The sequence below is a fragment of the Centruroides vittatus genome, unplaced genomic scaffold, assembly GCF_030686945.1.
Source record: "Centruroides vittatus isolate TY-2023 unplaced genomic scaffold, ASM3068694v2 contig_975, whole genome shotgun sequence".
In the NCBI taxonomy this organism is placed as follows: Eukaryota; Metazoa; Arthropoda; class Arachnida; order Scorpiones; family Buthidae; genus Centruroides; species Centruroides vittatus.
Window position 1 is genome coordinate 1196134 of NW_027122648.1, and position 16829 is coordinate 1212962.

General features: G+C 24.7%; 1 protein-coding gene across 1 annotated transcript in view; it reads right to left on the reverse strand.

Annotated features, from left to right (window-relative positions):
* Positions 1 to 4743, reverse strand: part of LOC136985636 (5-hydroxytryptamine receptor-like) — a 28179-nt gene extending 23436 nt beyond the window's left edge. The window contains exon 1 of the mRNA XM_067282957.1: positions 4673 to 4743. The gene's annotated coding sequence lies outside the window, so the exon portion shown is untranslated. The remainder of the gene's footprint in view (positions 1 to 4672) is intronic.
* Positions 4744 to 16829: the final 12086 nt, after the last annotated feature.

Here is a 16829-nt window from a genome sequence, read left to right on the forward strand (position 1 = left end):
TTTTACATTTTATAACTTTTATCTTCCTTGATTTATGTGTCTCTTTTTCTTCAATTAAAAATACACAAGAGGACTCAAAAGTCCTCTTGTGTATTTTTAATTGAAAAAAAAACACATAACCATCTTTTCTTTTTCTTTATTCCAGAGTATATTAGTGTATCTGAATCCATAAACTGAGTGTAGAACTGTTTTCTTCTTCATTCACAAAATTAGTATAGAATTTTACCACTTTCGATATGCAACTGTACGTATAGAACTTCGATACAATTACAATAAATTACTACAGAACTGTATTAATTTAGTTTTGATGTAATTGAATTACATCAAAACTAAAATAAATCTTCGAAGAATGGTGTCGAAATTTTGAAAAATTATGACATAATTATTTCAAAATAAAGTTAACTGAGTTTTGGATTTCCTTGTATGTAAATCAAACATTTCGCTGTAATCATTAACCGTATTGGAAATTTGGAGTGTTTTTTGCAAGAATAATTGGAATTTTCATCTAAGTTATCAATACACAGAACGTGAGAGTATTTACTATTTAGACAAGAGGAAAAAAGGTTGGATTTTCTATTATTTTAAGTGTAAACAGATCGTTATTATCGCGAAATTCAATCGGTAAATTTTCTTTATCGTTAAGTACATCTAAACTCAATTGTCATTCTATATCCTACATTATTCTTATTATTTTTTTCTATCAAAACATATGCATTTAAATGGCTTAATATAGTTAATATCATTAGCATTTTCACTGATAATCTTTCTATTTTTTTTTCTGTATAAATTGATTAAAATTTACACATACACAACTTAAGAAAATTACTCTTTCTACAACTATAAACTTCATATATTTCGAAATTTTAAAGTATTATTCGTGGATTATTTTCAATTATTAAAGACTTCTTTCAAAATAATTCCTTTAATCAGTAACTCAAAATAACTCCTTTAATCAGTGCTTAAAAGTTATTATCGTATGCTCTAATATCCCTAAAATTAATGCTTAATAATTTTAGAGCATTCTTAAGATTATTCCTTAAATTGTAGACTAAAGTTATTAGGGCCTGCTTCAAAATCTTTCTTTAAATCAATGCTTAAGAATTATTTCAATTACTTAAATTAAAACCTAAAAGTATTAGGTGATACTTAAGATTATCTCTCAAAATAGTGCTTAGAAATTAATAGGAAATACGTCAATTTCTAAGCACTATTTTGAGAGTTACTCTCAAGCACGACCTAAGAATTTAATGCTTTAATTATTATTCCTTAAGGAATTTCGTAAGAAATGGTAAAGAAGTTATAAGATTATTCCTCAGGGAATAATCGTGACGTATGCTTAATTGCATGGTTAAGATTATTTCTTAAATTAGTATCCAAAAACGTATTCCTTAAAGCACTTAAAAGAATTGTAATGTTTATAATTTGATTAATTTAAAGGATGTCAGAAATCTTTTATTATAAATAATGAAAGATATTTTCCGAAAGATTACATCATTATTCAATTTTGAATTTAAAAAAAAAATGAAAATGAATTTCTTTATAATGTTATTCCAATAGAGACTGACATTATATCGTTATCATCAATGTGAAAGTCATGGTTACCACAATAGAATGTTTCAGAAATTCCAAAGATCTCCATCCCTATCCTTGACATTTTCACACAAATAGCTCCCAGTTTCGAGCCTGTAAGCATTCCATGTCTTCAATTTTCCTCCTGTAGTTTCCTTGCTTTATCAATCGTTTTCTAAACGATGTCATAGACCTTATCTTAATTAATCCCCATCACCTAGAAGTGAGTTACGTTCCCTCCTCGTTTGCTAGTCGTTGAATAATGATTCTGATAAACTCCTTCTAGATTTTCGAAGTCACTAAGGCTATAAATATGCAAATGATCTTTATCAATTCATTCGGTTATTCGTATAGGAGTGGATATATATTACTTTTTGAAGCAATATTCATAAAAATAATTTCATTTTAATCGTGTAAATTCGTAAAGAAATAAATTAAAATATTCTAAATAATAAATTTTAAATGCATGAATGGTTTTGATTAAAATAAGTTCAACGTTATCCCTTAAATTCGTGCTTCAATTCCTAAATTTAGTACTCGAATTTATTAAAGACTATTGCTTAAATTCCTGATTTAACGCTTCAATTTATTTAAGTTGTTCGAAATTATTTTAGAACTTAGTTCTTAAATTTATCGAAAAATTCTGATAATTTATTCCTTCAATTAATGCTTAAATTCCTGAATTTTAGTGCTTGAATTTATTAAAAATATCCCCGTAATTGTTCCTTGTCTTAGTGCTTGAATTTATTGAGATACGAGCAAAATTATTCCTTAAAGCGATGCTTAAATTTCTGAATTTAGTACTTAAATTAGTTTAAAACTATTCCTTAAATGAATACTTCTTAATGTAAATTAAGCTGCGACGACATAATTAAAATTACTTCTTCAATTAGTGCTTAACGCTGTAAATTTGTATTAAAAAATAGTAATTTTTTTTAAATTTATAAAATTAAAATTATTTACACAAAGATTTATTTATTTTTAATTTAATTCTAATTATTTGTTAATTTTTAAAAAATTAAATAATAATAATGAAAATGTTTGTTAATTTTAATTAAAGTCAATTAAACCTTTAATTAGGTATTTTGATTAATTGTTTGAAAACCTCTTAATCAATTTTAAAGCATTATTATTATATAAAATTAAAATATTTTAGAAAATTTATACAATACATAAAACTATTTAAAGTTTCAACATTTATACAATAATAAAAATATCTTTATATATTAATTTCCATTAAAATATAGTCTACGTTTTTATAAATAGCTTAAAATTAGTAATAAATTATAAATATAAATATATATACAGTATATATATTAGCAAACTAAATATAAAAGCAGTAATTAAGTTTATTAAACTTGTAATGTAGATTAAAATATAATTAGTTCAATAATTATAAAGGGATGGCCACTCTACGGATTAAATTCGTGCTTTATTCGAATGCTTTATGACTTACAGAAATGTGCAAAAATCGCTTCTTAAGCACAGTAAAGTACCTTTTGGGCTATCCTGTATACATGCATACATCTTTAGCGATATTAAATAAATAATTAATTTTAAAAATATTATTATTAAACGGTTTTATTAGTGTGGCCCGAGAGTCTATTAACCTTTGTAAAGACTAAATTTTTGGTTATTATTTAATAAATGCAATCTTAGAAACTTTGTAGAAAAATTTTGCTTAAAAATGATTAACTGACTCACGAGCCACCCCTAATAAAAATATTCAATAATAATTTATTATATAAAAATAAACTTTTCTTGTTTAATGGGAGTTAACCATTCTAAAGAATAAATTAGAGCAAATTCTGATTTAATTTATCACAAATTATAAAAGAATTGCTCCAAACAGCCCACCCTATATACGTGTACAAAGATTCTTAATAATAATAATAATAATAATTTTTTATATAAAAACTTAAATTAAAAACATCAAATATTCCTTTTTTAGATAATTAAAACGGTTCTCACGTTGCGTTTTTTTTAGATTAAAAAACAAAATTCAAAAAAGCAATAAAAGGAAAATCAATGTGAGTTTGTGGCAAAGAAGATCCATTGTTTATCATGAACAAATTTGTAAGTAGATTTTATATAAATTGCACATTTAAAAGTTTCGATTTTGTAAATCCCGAAGATATATTCAGAAAAAATGCAAAATATTCTAAAAATACCACTCAATAGTTTGATGATCTTTTTAGTTTTGATGTATGTCTTGTAATTCGACATGTCTTCAGGCATAGAAAGTCAAAGAATTTCTTTGATTCTTCCCATTAAAATGTACTTTAATATAAATATTAAGTGGTTACTTTTTATTTTATAAGCTTTTAAATGTTCTAAAAATGCTTTATATATATATATTTATAAATAAAATCTATTCTCTATTATAATCGAATAATAACGATTGGAACGAAATAAAAAATAGCCTTTTTAAGAAAAATTTATAGCTGGTAACTCTAAAAATTAGTTTAAGTATTTTTTGATTTATATTTTATTTTTATAAAATATTATTCGAAGAATATAAAAATAAAATATCTAAAAAATCACCGCATCGCTTATTGGCTGACAACTCAAACATAATACCCACTTAACTTTCTAAAAAATCATATTTATGTTAAAAATATATTTGTCTATAAATCCTTTTGAAATTTAAGAAATCAATTAAATAAGTTTTCTATTTTTATTAAAGAAATCTCTAAATTCTATATAATTTTTTAAGAAAAAAATTATATATATACATAAAGTTTAAAATGACAATTTTTTGTGGTATTAAATTCCAAAGGAACATACTTAATTGCCATTTATAAAATATCCATTTATATTTACTTATAAACAAATAAATTTTTACTTGTAAATAGTAACCTTTTAAACAATTAAAGCGTTATATTACATGAAATTTTTAAAGAAATTGTGTAAATAATTAAAACTTTTCAGAATTTTTTAGAATTTTCTTATGAAGTACCGTGTTTTTTACGGTTAATAGTGAAAAAATATAATTTATAAAAAGGTATACAGTCAAATAGTTGAGTTAAAGTTACACATATCCTACTTATGGGAGTACATCAACGTAAAGTAGTAAAGGTGTTTACAGGTGTAAAGAACTTACCTGATACGTATTTTAGGGGTGAAGTGTTAAACAGTACAGAAGCAGTACGTGGCAACGAATCTACAGGATCGCTACCGAGACTTTTCTGCTCTCACTTCCCCGGCTGCGTCGTTTCGGTCACATGACTACAAACGATCAATCAGAAGGCAGAACACTACCTACACTGCTTACCAGTGGTAAAGACATCAACGAGTAGAACTAGGTGTAATAAATCTAACTAATACAACCCCATAACTAGTTACGTGTATTTTTCCCTTTAAAATATTAATTTTTATTTATTTGTTAAATTGTATTTCAAACTTGTATAGAATTATCGCTATCTTTTAATTACTTTAAGTAACTCAGGTAGTTACTTATGTTAAGTGTTATCTTACTAATGCGGCATGTTGCTAATGGAGTGCAATGGTAATCATTTCTATAGTTAATTATAATTAACGGGTGTGTTTAGGTGTATATTTATTAATTATTTATGACACAATAATTATTACATTACTTCTGGTTTAAGGTAGTGTTTTGAGTATAATTACGAAATTTTAATGAGTTTTCCGCAATTTGTAATAGTGTAGGGAAAGGTAATTCGTAGTCTCTACCTTGATTGATATATTTAGTGTGTCTGTGTGTCAGTGAGAGCTTCCTTTATTTAATTACGCGTACTGACTACTGACATATAAACATACAAATCTTAAACACTAGTTTTAACATTAATGTTAATTTCTAGCCGTAATCATCATACAGACGTTAATATTTGTATGTTTGTATGATATTTATGGCTGGAATTTAACACTAATATTAAAATTGAGGCTTAAGATTTGTACGTTTGTATGTTTATATGTTAATTTATACAAAGATGCATGTACTTTTTTCTATGTTCTTCCTTTAATAAAGCACACTGACTTATAAACTTTTTAATATTAAAATTAGTGCTTAATGTTCTTCCTTACACATTATATTCACATGATCAATACACTAATTGTTTTAAATATTGAAATTTTAAAAACGTTGAACATTAATATAAAAACTAATGCTTTTTATTCCTTATATAAAAAATAATACTTATATCTGAAATTTTATATACTTACACACGTAAAAACTTTATCCTAAATTAAATAGAAAACCGAACTTACATCAGTACGTCTGTATGTTTGCATGTCAGCGATTAAATAACGGAAGTGAATAAAATAAAATACATATATTGACGTGTAAAGCGGACAATTTAAAACGTTGATAACTTTTCGGATATTTTATAATTTACTCGAATAAAATAAAATTATATTTTACTTAATTAAACAAATTTTTAAAGGAAATTCGTTTTTTTCCTAACAAATTTTCGTTCAATAAATGTAGTCTTGGCAACATATTAGTATATTGTTATATAATTTGAAAGTTTCTTCTGCAATTTTAACTCTAAATTGGATTTAATATCGATTTTTTTTAGTCTTCCTATATAAATTTCTTGTTTTTTATAGAAAAATAATAAGAAATGTAATAAACTTATATAAAACTTTTATAAATTTCCTTTTTTTTACTTCTTTTTATATATAAGAAAAATTGTTTTTATAGTTATTGTATAACTAACTTTAAAGATAATTCTGATATGAAACTATACGGGTGTGTCCTGGGAGTTGTCCTAAAGAAATCCATAATTAAAAATCTTGTTAAAAATTAATTTTACTTTGTTTAGCAATATTTAACAAGGTATAGCATTGATTTATTAAATAGAAAACTTTATATGCCCTGTCTGTGATATGTATGTTTATAGCCTATGCTAGTTTCACATCAGTATAGAATATACTTCTTTGCTTATCTATATGCCAGAGTATATACTTTCATGCCAATTTAAGGTATAAACTGGCTTAAAAAATCCCTAAAACAAAATGCATTATACAGTACATTATACTTCTTTTTATGTACACATGCATGTTTATACGCCAGTTGCCTTTTTTTGTATGTTTATAAGCCAGTTCATACGTCGGTATCTGTGCTTTTTATGTGTATATGACCTTGTTTAACTATATTTAATCAGATATAACATTAACTTATCAAACTAGAAAGCTTCTTATTATAGTAGTAAGTATAAGGCAAACAACCTCATTAACTTAACAAAAAGTAAACAAAACTATTTAAAAACTAAAGTTAATTTAAGGGTGATTAATTCTATATAAATTCATTAGAAGTTTTAAGAAGGTATCACAGCTAAATAATCATCAAAAATCTTGTAAAGTAATGTTGTTTACGTCTTGTTCATTCTTTACTTTACTTTCTATCTAGAATGTCAAACAGTGTTATCCATAAAGGTTAATGTATCTACTAATTGTTGTCTAATCTTCTTACAGAGTTTAGCTGTTGTAGAGTACAACAAAAATCTCTAGTTACACCAATCAAGAGAATAAGAGAGTTATACATTTTTATAGACTACGTTCTAAAGTTATGTGATAATTATTCATTTAACAATATCGAGCAGATATGAATATACAAAAAATAAAGAAATACGACCACTCGTTAAGAATAGTTTGCATAATAAATACATTGAACTGTTTGGAGGAGAGTATATTATTGATCATTAAGACATCTAATTGAAGATAATTTCCTCATTTCGCGGTTATCCTTTATGATAAAACGAAGTCATTACATAATATATCGATAATATAGGCATCATTATTTTGTTTTTTTTATAAAAATTGTTTTAAAAAATCCCTTTAATAATAATTAAAATCACCAAAATGTCGCCGTATCCGTGTATAATGCGCACATTAAAATGTATTTATAACGCGAAATGATCTTTTAAATTATTTTTTAAAACCTCTTCTTAAAAATATAAGAATTAAAAAGTTTTTGTAATATAATTTATAAATTTAAAAAAATAATAATAATAAATTTCATTTTAAAAATATTAAAAATTACTTTATAGTTTCTAAAAAATAATTTTCATTTTTTAGTTTAAGGACATTTTCTTGCGCTTTAATACACTTTTATTAAATTAATATTCTAATTTTATTATTAATTTTATAAGTATTATTTTTTAAATAAAATTTAATATTAAATAATTATAATTAATCGACTTATGAAAGTATATAATGCGTTGTTTTAAATTAAATTATAATTTTAGAAACAATCGAATGATAACGATAGAGATAATGATATAACGATTTAAATGATATAATAATTTTGTGTAATATTAAATTAATTAATTAAAATATTAAATATCGTTTTAAACATTATCAACAATTTAGTAAAGATTTATTCAAGCGGGAAGGATAGATAATTACCTCAACATACAGTAAATAACTTAATAAAATAAAATAAAGTGGGCTTTAAAATTTCTAAAAAATATTATAAATTAATTTAAAATATTAAAATAGATACGTTTGTTAAGCATTAACATTTATTTATACTCTAAAATTTATATTTTTAAGTCGCTTAATTGCAATTTTAAATGAATAAGACAGCAAAAAGATTATATCAAAAATGCAGTTTAATTTTAATATGAATTTTTGTGATTTTTTTAAAAATTTATTCTTTATTTTTTATATTATCCTCTGTGATATAAAAATGATAGTTTAAATGTTTGATAATTGGCATAAACAGAGACATATTATTCAGATGTATGATATAGATTGACATTACTAATAAGTTATATAATACGATTAACTTAGTTCCAAACTACTTTGTATGGATGTATAGTATATATATACAGGTGGTCCAAAAGCAGTTAACCGTATTTTGTGTGTTCCAGGTATATTACTTGTGACTGTGACTCGCATTTACTAACAAGAGTAAGGAACACACGTACTAAACTATAAAGTTTAGAATGTGTGTTTCATTAACAAAATTGGTACAAAACATGATTCAAAATATAATTAATGGTATTTTTAGTTAATTTATTTAATTGATTACATGTTACTGTTTAGGCCACTGTATAATATTAAAATAGATATAAGTATAAACATGCTCTATTAAAGGGAATCAGCAGAGCCTTTTTACTCGAGTTTCACATTTACAAGTCTCAAAAAGCATTTTTCACAAATTAAAACTTTTGTAAATTACGAAAAAACTTTCATTATTTTTCCAGATTTTGTTATTTAACATAATAGAAAGTTTGAAAATTTAGTTTTGTGTTTTTAATAAACTAGGGGCCTCAAAAGGCAAGTTGCCCCAATATATTAGTCAGAGGTCAAGAGGGCCTTGAGTATAAAATCAAGTTAGATATATAACCCACCAAGTTGAGAATACATTTTAAGTATCTTAAATCCTTTATTCACATAAATATGTCAACGCCAAAGATTATTCGAACCTCTTCTATTAGTAGTCGAGTCGACCCTTCAATACTAATATTGTTGAAACTATATAATTTTATCCTTTACTGATACTTGTATCTAAGGTTAAGGGTTTATTTACTAAAATATACAATACTTTAACTGGATTTAATATGTATGAAACTAATTATTCGAATTTAACCTTGGAATAAATGTATGTTAGCATGACGTTCACACTTCTGAATGTTCCATAATTCTGTTCTATAAGAAGCATGTAAGATGAAGATATAAATAAATTTCAAGTGCTTTTTGGAGAATTTCTAAAAAATTTACTTAATTATAACGAAAAGAGCGTTTTAAAATATTATACTTAACAAAATCTACTTCGTCCCTCGAATAGTTTAGCATTCTTTATTTATTATTTTAATAAAATTATCGTAATAAAATTATATGTTAAATATTATTATTTCCATCTAATGTACGTAAAATAAATTATTAAAAATAATATTTTAAAATTGTATTTTTATAACAGAAATTTAATAAAATTGAATGAAAGAATTACGCTGAAGCAAAACGTTTTTTTGAAATGGTAGATATCGAAGGAAAATGAGTATTTTTATCAATAAGAAAGGTTAAATCTTCCTTCTTGAAAATTCCGAATTCCAGTATCAAGCATTTATGAGAAGTTGATAAAAAAAAAAAATAAAATATTATATATAAAGAAAGTTCGAGCCAACTCATTCAATTCTGTTATATATATCTTTCTTCGAAGAATTCGTTAAAATATACTCATAGTACAAAATTATGAGGAAAATCCGTAATCTAATTCAATAAAAAATAGATTTATAAATCATTCTTTCAGAAAAAAGTTTAGAAAAAATCTATACTTTATTTTATATTCAATTTATTTGAAATTTCATAAAAATTTTTTACAGAAGTTTATAAAATGACAAAGTGAAGCGCAGAAAATTAATTTAAATGAATGAAATTTTAGCAATTTTACTTAATTTTTGTATAAAATTTAATGTACAGTAAGTAGGACATCGCTAAATATAGTGATCCTTTGATAGAGTGACTATTCGATATAGTGAACAATTTTGTTGGTCATTTCATTCTTTATATATATAGAGTGAATGATTTAACCCAGTCCTTTGAGAGTTCACTATATCGAGTGTATATTATATATTTATTGTTTACAATAAATTATTAATTAACATATAATTAAGAGAATTGTTTTTTAAAAATATTTATTTAGATTTACTTTCATAAAAAATAAAAATAAAATCGATTTTTAGTAAAATGTTAAGCGTGAAATTCAAAATAGAAAATCAAATATCTGCATTCGTGCAATTCGGATACAAAATAATAAAATATGATCTGTTGAATTCAAAATCAGGACAGCCATTAGTGCAATTTATTCAAAACACGAATAAAACAAACTTAAATATATATAAATATATGAAAATACCTTTTAAAAAATAAAAATATGTTTAAATATTTTTGTTATGATAAAGTTATAGAATTTACTTGATTCAATATGCAATTGAATATAAATAATAAATTCAACTAATTCATCCCATCAAATATAAATAAATTTAACCTTAATTTAACAAAATCAAACATTAACAATTAAGTACAACGTAAATTCATTGATTCAAAGAAAAACAAAGATTCAGCTCAATATTAAATTTAAAAAATACAACATTATAAAATATACTTAATCAAACTATACTCAGTTTAAACTATAATCAATCAATCTGAACTGAGCAAACTTAAAATCTAGTAAAATCAAATTAAACTCAATCAACTAAACTGAGTTTAACCTAGTTAACCCAATACAAATTAACAGCATAGAATTTAATTAAACCCATCATTAACGACTCACCGAACCCAAACAACCCGTCCAACTCAACCGAATTCAATAGAACCCAGCCCAACTCATCCAACTCAACAAAAATAATCCGACTCAACTCAATTCAAAAAACTAGTTGAATGTAACCTAACAATTTAACCCATAGAAGTATTCCAACGCAGCTCAACCCAACAAAATTTGATTCAACTCCACTCAACCCAAAGCAACACATTCTAACTGAATATTACTTAACTCAATCCAAAGTACTGTACCTAACCCAACAAACTCTGGTTCTTTTTAGTTCTGGTTGATTCTGTTCGATTAGAACACGATACGTTCGCTTGTATTGAGTTGATTCTGTTGATTTAGAACCAAAAGAATCATTGCAAGCCGAGCGAACGTTTCTACTTTTCTATCCTCCAGCTAGAATAAAACTTGAATAAAACGTGTTGCAGAAACACTAAATGCATCTCTATGCGAATTTTACTTTAAATTTTTAAATATTAAAAAAAGAATGCATATAACAATAGCTGCATTTCTACTCTCCGTTTAGAAATGTTCTCTTCTTTATTCATAACAGCTGGAGGCTGCACTTCTTATTCTTTTTACTCACAAACTTCGAATAATATTCAGAAATGTGTTGGAAGTTCAATAAATACAAGAAATATCGATTATTCTAGTTTTTGATTTCCAAAATTTTTCATTTAAAGTCTCTTTTTAATTCTAGAAAATTATTTCTGAATAATAGCGTAAATAAGAATTTAATTCATTAATTATTCTTGTTTAAGAATTGGGTATTTTTTAACCAATAAATTAATGGATATTTATAAATTATATAATAAATTTTTATCATTATTTGGAATTTTTAGAGAATATTTTATAAAAAATTCCTACTTCAAAAAGTAAATATATAAAAGATAAAAATAAAAATAACATAGCTTTGAATACCGAAGTATAACACTACGGGTTGTTAATATGTAAAAAATTCTAGACGATATTTAGTTAAATTTATCAAAGTTTTTACAAAAATTTTCCAGAAAATTTACTCTTTACATAAGTCTCGATCTAAAAAATTCTCTCTTTACATATCCTACGTCTCTTGAACTTACCATCGTGCATTTACCATTCTTATACATAAAATATTTACATATATTTCATATTAAATGAGTACATAAACAATAGAAGAAGTATATATATTCAAATTTTTTATAATAAATATATTTAAAGCTTGAACGTAAAGTAAAACAATACTGTGAAGATTACTTCTATTATTTAAACTAAATTATTAAAGAATATATTTATATCGCTTTTAACATATTCAAAATATTTCTAAATTTTATTTTTATTCTTAAAGGCTTCATGAATAAGAACATGAGTTTTATAAATATATACAATTTCCTTTAAATTTCTAAAAACTTGTCAGGAGCTAAACCGTACTTTGGAAGATAGCCAAGATGGCTTCTGCTACTGATGCTACCTATACTTTCGAGATTGTAATATACTTAAACTTGCTTTTTAAAATTTTTAAACACTAAATTTACTTTAGACAAGTGTAAAAATGTCTATAGTTTTTTTAAAAATATTTTATATTAAAACAATTAAAGAAAATAACACTATAAAACGAAACCTAATCGTTATATCCATTTATTTGTATGCGAACTGAGATTAAAAAAATTTGATTTTTGTAAGTAAATTTTATAAAGAAATCGATGTTTTTCGTATATTTTAAGAGAATTTTATTTTATTTTCTTTAACTTATCTACTATAGTATTGTGTTACATTCCGTAGTAAATGCATTTAGAATAAATCAAAGATGTGTAGAGAGTGAGAAACTTCGTTAACGTGATGTCATTTTATTGAACAATTTTGTTTCCTGTTTACTCTACCTGATACGGTACTAAATATAAACCATGATAGAACAACTTCACTTGACTTTTTCCCATATTATCTTTCAAAGAAATTCTATTCTGACTAAGTTATCAAAGAATTACCTCTACGAGAACTTAATCTCACGAGACAATCTGTGATGGGATCGTGTATTTAGAGTGAAAGAATTTTTTTCACTCCCCTGAGACGTCTTTACTTATGACAAAATATTTTTGTTGTTGTTTTATATATTTCCCATGCGATTTAAACAGAAATAAATATCGTTTACAACTTAAAACATATCCAAAAATTGTTTAAACTTCAGCTATCATCATATACATTCATGGTAATTTCAATAATAAATTACACTTGTTAATTACACATTTGCGAATTCTAAACACTTTAATATATTTTATTCTAATTTAAATAATATTCGTAATTTTCTAATTAATTTTGTAATTAATTTAAAGTTTCGTAACGAGTTGCTACTTCGAGTGATGATACGAGGTCACTTTTATGTGGTCAATAATTTAGATAAGGATCATTTGACAAATTATTCATGTGATGAGGCTTGTGCGAACCATTGAAAAACCCATTTATTGCTTTTAGTAGTTGTTGTAAACGACCATCTTTACGACAGAATAAATACTTCAGACCTGAAATTTTCAATAAAACAAAAGTTTGAATTTAGATATTTATGCATTCAAAGACATTGAAAGTAGTTGGAGAAGTGTTTTCTTTGAATACAGAATAGAAAAAACTAGTCGTGAAAAGAATAATCTTCTGTGAATTCTTTATTTGTCTGTAGAAAAATCTAATATTATTGAAGGGAAAAGAATCCCCCCTTACTTGCTTTCAAGTGAAAACAATACACGCTTACATTTACACGTTTTTTAAAACTATTAACAAACAAGAATAAAAAAAGATACGTGTATTTGAACATTTATTTTTTATAAATATTAAATAATAAAAGTTATAATGCATTTTCTTTCAAATCCTTTATTCATGAAAATATGTAGGCTACGAATAATATACTCTCAATTGATTTAATGCTATTTATTTAAATATGTTTACAAATCTCTTCTGAATATTAATAAGATAATTATTTAAAAACAAAATAAAGATAGAATATTTTATGTTTTCAAATTATTTTAAAATTCTTATCTATTTTATTTCGATTTTTTTAAATAATTTTTTTGTCATTTTTGAATTGGCAATTCGTTAGAAATTAGTAAAAAAAATTAAGAAATCGATTAAAATACGTCATCTAAAATCCGTAAAACTTCATTAAGAAATTTAAAAAGAACTAAAAAAAATTCATTAGAAATTCATAAAAATCAATTCTCGAATTAAAAAAAATTCATCAAAGATTAGTGAAAAAATTCGTAAAACTTCTCAAGACTCCATAAAAATTAATTTTTATAACTTTAAAAAAGTAACTGTTTTAAATAGTTAAGTAAATTTTCGAGCGAATATTCTCGAATTTTGAATATATTCTAAATTATAATATTATTATTTCAAGACAAAGTAATTACAATGCTGACATAAACATAAATGGGAATTTCTAACAATTTTTTGTATTAAAATTAATTTAAACTGTACACATAGCTGTAAATTAGGATTTTCCTCAACATTATAATCCATTCTTTTTTTAAGTATAACATAGGAAATTTGGAAGATCTCCAAAGGGAAATCCGAGTAGAACCAACAGAACATAAACATTACCATACAATTATCAGTAGAGCGCTTCCAAGTAGGAATTACTTCTTTAATATTAAGAATTCATTCCATCCCACACATAATAGACTGTAATAAAAAATAAAATTGTTTTTATGTAAAACAAATTACTTAGAATTACACAAGAGAAATGCTTCTAAAAAATCTAAGCCATTAACTTTATAATAGAAGCTTATAAGAAAAGTTTCTAATTAAAAATTGGTATAGAAAATAATTAATTTTATTTCAAAACCTTTAGTTAATAATATTTTTCGTTAGATATTCACAGGAATGTGTACGAGAAATATTACTCTTTAGTTATTTTTATAAATACAGTATATATTCACAATATTATTCAATTAGATAATTTTCTTTTATTTTCATTTTTCTAAATTAAGTAAATAATTTGTTAAAATATTTTAAAAATAAAATATTATGGTTAAAAAACAAACTATATACAGTTTGTTTGTTTTAAATTTTATAAACCAATCATCGTTTAGATGGCCATGAAACGAACCAATCACCATTTAGATAAGTACATCTCAAACCAATTATCGTTAGATTTTTTTAAAGATTTTCTTAGTGATGTTTCTTCAAAGTATGTCGAAGAACTACCTTCACTTACAAAGACTTTAACTAAATTTTTGCATTTTTCTTATATAATAAAATTAAGAAATAAGCAAAGAGTAGTATAATTATAAATATAGCAATGCATTTTTTTCAATTCATTCGAACATTATATAACGATTCGTATTCATTGCTTTGTAATGTTTGAAATATCATCAGGAATTTATATCTCGTGATTGAAATGCTCCTCAGCAAGACGAAACTACACTAGTCATTAGAAAGCGATATAGTGTGAAAATTCTTGGTAAAAATTGTCAACAAGAGCTTATATATTACATTCATCACTTCAAAGATTTGAAATTTATGTTTTTCTTATACCATTCTAATTGAGAACACGAACAGAGGGAGAGAGATTAAAGTTGAAAGTAGCATTTAACGTGCTTACACATCTTTCAGATAAATTTAAACTTTGCCAAAACATTTTTGAAGTTTCAATCTTTCCAATATTGTCTAACCAATTTTATTTTTTCGCTACGTCTTCATTTATTATCTAAAATATAAATAAATAAAGTTCGTTTTCACCAAGAAAGCTAAAAATTTTATATATATGACAATAAAAATTTCATTAAAAATCCTAAATTTATTATATATATCCTCAATATATTTGATGCATATCTTTGTTGTTATTATAACATTTTGATAAATTATTATAATAAGAAAACTAAACACATTTTAAATAAAATTTTTGTGATGCTTTTTAAAATAAAAACATATTAAACGTATTTTCAAAAACTTCTAAAAATGTTTTATGCTCTTTACTTACTTAAATTATAATTTAGTAAAAAATAAAAATTACGTTTATAATAAATCTTGTAATATTTTAAATTAAAAAATAAATTTATTATATTTTAAAATGAAAAATGAATTAAAAAATTAAAAAATGACTTAATTTTTTATAATTATTTCAAAGTTTTATATTTAACAAATGTAATATTACAAATTTTAATAATACAATAATTAAACTACAAAGTAAGGCGATCACAAGAACAGATGACTTCCACGTCCGTTACACACATGTCCGGTCTAAAAAGTGGTGACCTTTCTCTCCTCTCTCCCCTGTCCAAGCTCTTCCTTCCCCTTCGTGACCCCTCAGTTCTCCGAATTCTTGACCCTCGCAGATGTGGAGTTAATGGGGAGGGGTGCTAATGAATAGCAGATTTTAAACTCTGCTTACACCCCCCTTCTTAGCCTTGTCATCACCCCTGTGATGATACAATTTTATATTGGTAAGGTGAGCTATCTTTTTAGTTCCATTTTCCGTTCTATACATCACATTTTTAGGAATGTTGTCGTAGTATATTATTTTATCGATACGATACGGTCCTTTAATGTTCGGATGTTTTCCCCTCATACCACTCTGAACTAAAATCCAGGATCCAACTTTAATATTTACCAATGGTCCTGCATGCTTCCTATCATAATATTTTTTGATAGATTCTCTATATTTCTTTCGTTGTTCCTCGGTACGCTCCTTTTCATACGATTGTAAATCTGTAATTCCGAATTCGCTGTCAGCCTCCAGCTTAACAACTGTTCGTTGCCATTTGAATAATGGAGAGCAACCTAAAAAAGAGTTGTAGCTTCGGTTTTCGTGGCGAACTGCAGCATCCAAGCAATTTTTCCACCCGCCTTTGAAATCTGAATAACAATTAAGGAATTTCTTGAGATCCCGTATCTTTCTCTCACACACTCCGTTCCCGGCAGCATGATAAGGAGATATGGTTTTTAATGTGATATTCCTGTCTCTGGCCCATTGCTTGAAACTGTCCGATTTAAAGGTAGATCCGCAATCGCTGATGATAGTAGTTACATTATTGAATAATGGTAAATTATCCAAATAACG